The 8786-nt window shown below is 49.2% G+C and overlaps 1 long non-coding RNA gene across 1 annotated transcript; it reads left to right on the top strand.

Moving 5' to 3' along the window:
• The first annotated feature begins 1341 nt into the window (after positions 1-1341).
• Positions 1342-6103, top strand: LOC110288716. The gene is made up of 3 exons (XR_002377297.1): positions 1342-1489; positions 3106-3189; positions 5660-6103. It is a non-coding gene; the product is annotated as an uncharacterized LOC110288716 (long non-coding RNA).
• Positions 6104-8786: the final 2683 nt, after the last annotated feature.

Raw genomic sequence — 8786 nt, forward strand, 5'->3', positions numbered from 1 at the left:
TTTGTAGATTAGAAGTGGCTCTGGAAGGTACCAGGATAAATACCTTGTCTCACTTTTTCTTTGCCTGACTCCCCTGCCCCCCAAGACAAATGCCACCCTGCAGAACGCCCATGCTGTGGTGATGTAGGGGGCCCAGTTCTAAACAGGGAGGCTGGAGCAGGAAACCCGTTCGCAGGGGATGGCAAAACTAGGTCGGTCACCTTTGACTCTTCCAGTCCTGAGGGCCTGTCATGATTTATCTTGTTGGTTTCTGTAGTGTAGAGTCTTTTATTTATGTTGTTTGTTTGTTTATGTATTTAGAAACTCAGTCTCATGTAGCCAAGGCTAGCCTCAAACTTACTATATATGACCTTAATTATTGATCTCCCTGCCTCCTCCTCCCAAATGCTGGGACTGTGTCAGCACTTACTATTTTATTATTAACATATATTATTTATATTGTTTATATATTTTAAATTAGTTATTATTAACACACATATTAAATTATGTATGGTTTATGAAGAACTAGGGATTGAANCCAGGACTCCTTGTATGTTAAGCAAGCACTCTACCAACTGAGCCACATCCCCAGCCTTTGTTTCTGTCTTCCAAGTTTGATTCACTTAGAGGAGGGCCTGCCCTCTCTGGGAATTGTGGTCCTAGCCAGATGGGACCCAGGAGCTGCAGCCTCCAGCAGGAAGCCTGTGGCTAAGGAGCCTCTGTCCTCCTCAGGCCCAGTGTAGCCCAGGCCTTGAGTCCCATCAACTCCTGTGACTTGCCCTGACTGTCTGAAGCCAGCAGAATGAACACAGCCTGAGGGTGATCTGTGCTCTCTACTGTCCTTCAGGCTGTCCTGGGACCTAGGCTGTGCCCTGCCCACTTTCTGAGGTCTTTGACAGGAGGAAGGTCAAGCTTCCATGCGGAGTGACAGTCAGGAGCTGCAGGGCATGGCTCTCACCTGCCTGGCCTCTTCTCTCTGGTTGCAGTGAATGATCTGAAGAACGCAGCCCCATGTGCCGTCAGCTACCTGCTCTTTGACCAGAGTGACAGGATCATGCAACAGAACCTGGTGTACTATCAGTACCACCGGGACAAGTGGGGCCTCTCGGACGAGCACTTCCAGCCCAGACCCGTGAGTGTCCGCTCTGGGTCCTGCTCACTCACTAGTCCCCCTTCCCGCACTGGGTCCTGCTCACTTGTCNCGCCTGCCTCTGCCTCCCGAGTGCTGGGATTAAAGGCGTGAGCCACCATGCCTGGCTGAGGTCTTTGACTGGAGGAAGATCAAGCTTCTAGCTTCCATGGGGGGTGACAGAGGGAGCTGCAGGGCGTGGCTCTCACCTGCCTGGCCTCTTCTCTGGTTGCAGTGAATGATCTGAAGAACGCAGCCCCGTGTGCTGTCAGCTACCTGCTCTTTGACCAGAGTGACAGGGTCATGCAACAGAACCTGGTGTACTATCAGTACCACCGGGACAAGTGGGGCCTCACGGACGAGCACTTCCAGCCCAGACCCGTGAGTGTCCGCTCTGGGTCCTGCTCACTCACTAGTCCCCCTTCCCGCACTGGGTCCTGCTCACTTGTCCCCCTTCCCGCACTGGTCCCTGCTTACTCATCCCTCTTCCTCACCTGCAGGAGGCTGGTTTCACCCTTCAGAGAGAATCAGCTCTGAAATGAAGGAACTCCACTGTTTCTGGTTACTGTTGGTCTCCCTGCCCCTCCTGAGTCAGGCCCTGACTCTGTAGCCCTTACTGACCCAGAAGTCACTGAGTAGACTAGGCTGGCCTTGAACTCAGAGAGACACCCCCCCACCTTGCTTCTGCCTCCTGCATGCTGGGTTCACAGGCATATGCCATCACGCACTGCTTAATTTTTTTCTTATATTTTGACTTATTTGCCATGTGTATGTACGTGGGCCTGCACGTGCAGCAGCCTGCAGTGGGGGCAGAGGACGACGTGTGAGAATCAGCTCTCTCCTACCATGTGGGTCGCAGGTATTGAACTCAAGTGGTCAGGCTCGGTAGCAAGCACCTTTATGCAAGGAGCCATTCTCCAGGCCCGAGGCGTCCATAGGGTTTTTTATTTGTTTCTCATTACGGATGGTTGTGAGCCACCATGTGGTTGCTGGGATTTGAACTCATGACCTTGGGAAGAGCAGTCAGTGTTCTTAACAGCTGAGCCATCTCTCCAGCCCTGGGACTGTGTATTTACTTATGCATTTATTGTTGCAAAAATAGGGTTGGACTTCACATGCTGGTTTTGTAATTTACTTTGTGTCCCCAGCCTCCCTTTTCATGGTGTTAGAAGCCAGGAGCTGCTTACAAGCTATGACAAGCACTCCATCACCTCCAGCTCTTGGTCTTTAGAGATAGGGTTTTGCTATCTAGCTCAGGCTGGTCTCAAAGTTGCAATCCTCCTGCCTCTGCCTCCCAAGTGCTGGGGCTATAGACTTTTATGAATGAAATGTCACTTAATTCCTTCAATAGATAGATATATTTGAGGCTTTATACCTACAGTCGGGCCTAATTTTATGTGACTTTGAAAACCTCTTTGCTGCTGTTGGGTGTTGGCGGTGCGTGACTGTAACTCTAGCAATGTTGATGTAGAGGCGAGAGGAGGATTATTAGGTTTGGGGCTAGCCTGGGCTACAAAGCAATACCCTGTCCTAATAAAGCAGAAACAAATATATTTTTTTTCTATTCAGGATTTTTGTATACTGTCCTAGGATTTCATAAATTAATCTTCCATATCTCAATTCCTTGCTAAAGAATACATGCACACATTTCCTCAGTTGCTGTGTTGGTTTTTTTTTGTTTGTTTGTTTATGCTGTGTTGGGGATGGGTCTGAGGGTTTCCGGCACGCCAAGCAAGCATGGTACCAACTGAGCTTTAGCCCAGAACACCCCCTTCCCGCCCCCCTCAAGGGCCATGTTAGCATTTATATATCATAGAATCTGCCTTCGAATCTGCATACTTCAGTGGCTGTTGGGTATGTTCACACTCACACAGTCTTTCCTAGTGCATGCTTGTTAACCCTTTCANGCCTTGATTGAAATCCAGTACCCTGTGCTGCTTGCTGTTGACTCACATGAGAAGTCTGGTCACCCGACAGTTCTTTCTGTTTCTGAACAGGAAGCAGTTCAGTTCTTTAATGTGACGACGCTCCAGAAGGAACTGTACGACTTCGCTCAGGAACACCTAATGGATGATGATGAGGTAGGCTCTCGCTGTCTGCACAGTGTGCCTGAGAGAAAACATGACTGGAGTCTCTGCTAGAGTCACCTCAAGGCTGGGTCCCCCCTCCAATGGGAAACAGAAGCGGCCCTCGAGGACACAGCTGCTGTTGGGGTTTTAATGGAAGCCAGTGTTCTGGTGTGGAAAAGCACAGAGCTGGAAGCCCAGGCTGGACTGATGCTTCCCCTGTGGGGGAAATGTGTTTGGAGTATGCATCAGATTGAGAGAGATTGAGAGAGATTGAGAGAGAGAGAGAGAGAGAGAGAGAGAGAGAGAGAGAGAGAGAGAGAGAGAGAGAACGGGATGCATTGGGGGCGCTTGTCCCAGGACAGCCCTGTGCAGTCAGTCTCTGCTTCCCCCTTTTTGTGGGTTCCAGGGATTGAATTTAGGCCACCAGACTTACAGGGCAACGACTTTACCCACTGACCCCTCCACCATGTTTTTAAGGTGGAGTTTCTTACAGAATCTAGAGTTTATTTATTCGGCTAGACTGACTGCAGCGAGCTCTCAGGAGCCTCCTTTCTCTGTCCTCTTCCCCAGGGTTGAGGTGACAGGCGTGTGCTACTGTGCTTTGGTGCTGTGCGCACACACACACACATACACACACACACACACACAGGTCCTCAAGCTTGAGTGCCAGACACTTTCCCATGGACCCATCTCCCCATCTCCCTTCCCCCCCTTTTTTTGGAGATAAGATCTTGGCTTGTAGCCCAGGTTAGCCTTACCTGCCCTCTTTCCTGCTCCAAGGCTAAAGCAATAGAATGCTAGGTGTGTCTCACCATGCCCTTTCTTTGGTTTTATTTACATTTATTTGTTTATTTGTTTGTTGTTTTCTTATTTGTGTGGGGAAGGGGCTATAGTACCACCACGGAGGTCAGAAGACAGCTTGCGGGAGTTGGTCTTTTCCTTCTACCTTGTGGGTGGCAGGGCTTGAACTCAGGTCATTTGGCTCTATAGCAAACTCCTTCACCCACTGAGCCCCTCTCAAAGGCCCCCACACTGCCATTTTTGAGAAGTGTAGTGAGTTTTACTCGTTCTGCATGTTGAAGACACTTATAAATCCCATCCCGTTTTCCAACCAGGTTATTATAATTTTATGGGTGTAAACTATATCCTTGCTTCCAGGAGCGCATTCTCCTCTGCAAGCTGGTTTTCTGACTCGATCTCCCTTAGCCAACCTTAGCCCTTTTTGTTTGTCTGTTTGATGTGTTTTGTCATTTAGACACTGTCTCATGTAGCACAGGCTGGCCTCCAGCTTGCACTGTAGCTGAGCTGAAGTTCTGGCCATCCTGCTGGGAACTCTCAAGTGTGGCATTACAAACATGCATCACCACACCCAGTTTATTCTGATAGCGGGAGTCAGTTTAGAACTTGGCTCATGCTTGTCACGTGCCTCTACCTACTGTATGGTAGATTCATCTTCAGGGCCAGCTTCTTTCCTGGCCCATCCTGACAGGAGCAGCATGAAGCCAGGCCACAGGAAAGCCATCAGTAGAAAACCCTTCTTATTTACTTAGAGAGATGAGATTGGAAGGAACTGGGAAATCCTTTGTAAAAAAGCTGGGGGGACTCAATGTGTTTGGAGGCATAAGAAATCTGGGAGCTCTGACCTATTGCATCCTGGGGGAGCCCAGAGGATGAGAAGTTCTGAGAGACACTGGGCCAGAGCGGAGGCACTAAGCCACCCCTCCCCACACCTCCGCTCCACCTCCGACTCTTCTTAAGGCTCTGAGTAAGACATGGTCAGGGAAGTGTTCACCTTGCTGGTCCACATGGCCAATAAGGAAGAAAGTGACAGCCTTTTATGAATTAGGAGCAAATGTAACTGTGAACACCACTGGGTATGAAAGTTCTGTGCAAGTGAGAAAGTGGGGGCCTCGGGATATACTTCAGTGGTATAGCATTTACCTGACATGCACAAAGCCCTGGGTTCAATCTCCAGGGCTTTGAAACTAATGAGTTAATAAGGGATTCATAGGCCTGCACCTTAGGTTGCGGTCTCACTGAAGAGAGTCCCAGGCATGCTGCTGTCAGAGCTGGTCCCCAACATAGCAACATTCCTACATGGCTGTGGTGGCTTGGGAAGTGTGGGGGGCTGCTCAGGATGGAGAGCGATTCTGAGGCAGAACCAAGGGGCCAGGAGGAAGATGGAGAGAGGCCCAGTGCAGAGAACCCTGCGGAGCCCTTCAGGGTGGTATCTAGATCACCTACATGACACCAGTCATCTGTGAGGTGGCAGGCTGCTTGACGCTGTGGTCACATGGGGTAGGAGATAAGGCTCTGTTTTCAAGGAGAGAAACAACAGCTCCTCTGGGTTCCAAGCCAGTGGGGGAACTTGCTTGGGCCTGAGCAGACAGCCATTGGTGGCCTCTGGGAAACTCTCTTCCTGTCTTTGACACCTCTCGTGCCCTGTGGCCTGCCTAACTGAGGTATCTGCCATCTCTTACAGGGAGAGGTTGTGGAGTATGTGGACGACTTGTTGGAGACGGAAGAGTCTGCCTAGTCCACAGGGGCTAAGGAACCTCTCTTCCACATTCCTCTTTCTTCAAGTGCCTGGGTTGTTGATACCTCACAGCCTCTCTTCTTAAAGTAAGAAGGAAGCCACCATCTCTCCCTACCAAGGTCAAGCCTGACTTCCCCTTGTTCACACTCAGTATTCACGCTTGTCTTCATGGTTACACGTCTTCATGCCTGTCTTTCCCTTCACACATGTGTTCCTGTCATCTAGTCTGCCCTCCTCACGGTCATGTTCGTCTCCCCTCTGATCCCATGTGTCTCCCCCATGTTTAGAAATACAGTATTCTGTGGTCTGCTTTCTCATCCCTGAAGAAAAATCAGTATTATTTTTTAAGTAAGAAAAACACTAAAAGATGATAAATATATTTGGAGAATTTCTTTGGTCTCTCCGTCCTTCCAGACGTTCCTCTCCTTTATGCCACTCGTTAAGGACAAAAGGTGGCAGAAGATAAAGGCTGAGGTCGGGGCCTGAGGGTCACCTTCACGTGGTTCACTCGGCCTGACCTGAGCCCCTCCTTGCTCACAACACCCGAAGGTGGCCTCTGCTCAGTTCCTTGGAGTCCTCAGAATACACCAGAGGTTACAATGTCATTTAATGTGAACAGTACCCGGTTATAAGTCTCAGGGTTAGAAATGATACAGGCCAGGGGTGGATTTAGCTTTCTTTATTCTCCTAAGGACTGTGGGGCTCCTGTTCCACATTAGGCATTTGACTGACAGCAGAGGTCCCATGCAGAGTCACCGAAGGAAAAGCTGCTTCTGTTAGTTCCTGGTCTGGGAGCTGCAACAGAATATGTGACACAAGCGACTGAGGAAGGGTTTGTCTGACTCTTGGTAAGAGGGCAGACTCCATCATGAGATGAAGTCAGCGGGAGGTCACAGTGGAGGCATGAGATCATGGAGGTGGGGGGGGTCACAGTGGGGGCAGGAGGTCACAGTTGGGGAGGGAGGTCACGGTGGGGGCAGGAGATCACGGTGGTGGGATGTCACAGTGGGGGGTGGGAGGTCACGGACATGGGAGGTCACCATGGTGAGAAGTCACGATGGTGGTGCAAGGGTGGGTTTGGGAGGGGAAGTCATGGTGGTAGGAATTCACAGCAGCTTAAGTTTATGGTGGAGGGAAGTTGCGGCTGCTGAAGCATCTATCTGTAGGCAGGAAGTAGAATGCTGGTGATAGGCTCACTTCCTCTCTTTTCCCTCTGGATCCAGCCCCTAGACAGGCCTAGCTGCATTTACCATGGGCTTTCCCACCTCAGGTAAGGTAACCTAGCAACTCCGTCTCAGGCCTGGAGTCTTCAGCCTTAGGTGATTCTGGGTGTTGACCTTTGATGTTAGCCACCACCCTGTCCTCACATCTTGGAGTCTGCAGGAAGAGGGATTCTCATGTGTTTGTAGGAACTGCGGTGTCCTAGGTGTAGGATGCTGTGGTGGCTATTCCTGGTTGTCAACTTGACTATATTTGGAATGAACTACAATCCAGAATTGGAAGGCTCACCAGTGACCCTTATCTGGAGGCTGGGAGATAGAAGTTTCTGATCTGAATCTTGGTATGGAGACCTTGAGGCATAGTGGCTATGGATTCCAGAAGATTAAGACAGGGAGATCTCCGAGTTCAATGTCATCTGGGATTAAAGGTGTGGTGGAACACACCTTTAATCTGGGCTACACCTTCTGCTGGAGACCATCTAAGGACATTGGAAGAAGGGAGTCTCCCTCTTGTTCCTTTACCTGCTTGCCCAGTACAAACAACAACCGGCACAGTGTACAAGGCTCTGGGTTTGATCCCAGCACCATGTCAAGCAGACATGCACACCCGTTATCCCAACACTCAAGAGGTGGAGGCCGGAGGATTAGAAACTCAAGGTCATCCTCAGCTACATAAAGAGTTCGAGGCCAGTCTGGGGTATATGGAACTCTGTCTCACCACACACACACATACTATAAATAAAATGTAAACATATTGAATAAATAAAAAATGGGCCAGAGCCATATATTTCTAACCCCATCAATGGGAGCTGGGGACAGGGAGATTCCCCAAGACTTGCTGGCCAGCTAGACTAACAAAAAATAGAGGACTCCAGATTCAGGGAGAGACTCTGCCTCAAAACAAAACAAAACAAAACAAAACAAAAAGGTGGAAGGAGGTAGGGGTGGTTCAGTGGGCAAATGTGCTGGCTCACCTTCAAGCAGGAGGATATGAGTTCAAATCCCCCAAGCCTACATAAAACCCAGGTGGGTATCATAAGCCTGTGATGTTCCAGTGCTTCTACAAAGGGAGAGACAGACAGGAGACTCCCCAGAAGCTCAAAGAACAACAAGTCTCATGTATTGTAGGAAAACAATGAGACTGTCTCAAAGTGAAAGGCAGGGACCATGGCCCAAGGATGTGTCTCGTCATGCCATTCTGGGTCCTGCTGTGGTTCAACTCTTCACCCGGTGAATTTTACTGAGGTCGACCAGTTGTCGTGAAATTTTCAGGTTGGTGTTACTCATTCTGCAGAATATATGGCTGGATTTTATTTCTAAACTGTACTTTAAAACAACACACAAGCTCAGATGGAAAAACTTTTCTATAAATGTTAGGAGAAACAGATCAGTTGTCTTGGATCCAGGTAGAGATATTCAAAGGTGTCGGGTGAAGTCTTGGGCCAGGAATTAAGACATTAGGTTTTCCAGTATTGGCATTTACTGATGTACCACGATGGAAAGATTACTGATGGACATATTCTCTGCTCTTCCTTTTGTCTTTTTTTTTTTTAAGGCAGGGTAGCTCTGGTTGGAACTCTGTAGTCCAGGCTGGCCTTAAACTCTGAGATCTACCTGTTTCTGACTCCCTATGGTCCCTCAGGGTGGTCTTAAACTTAGCAAGTGGCTGAGGCTGACCTTAAACTTCTCTCCAGAGCCTCTTAACCTCCACCCCTTCCTTGTGTGCTGAGGCTACATCACTAGACACCTGGGCCAGCTCTAAATTGTTTATGCATGCGTGTGTATCATGTGTATACTGCTCACAGAAGCCAGAAGAGGGCATCAGATCCTTTGGAACTGGAGTTAGAGGTGGG

Source organism: Mus caroli, unplaced genomic scaffold (genome assembly GCF_900094665.2).
Source record: "Mus caroli unplaced genomic scaffold, CAROLI_EIJ_v1.1 scaffold_22746_1, whole genome shotgun sequence".
NCBI lineage: Eukaryota > Metazoa > Chordata > Mammalia > Rodentia > Muridae > Mus > Mus caroli.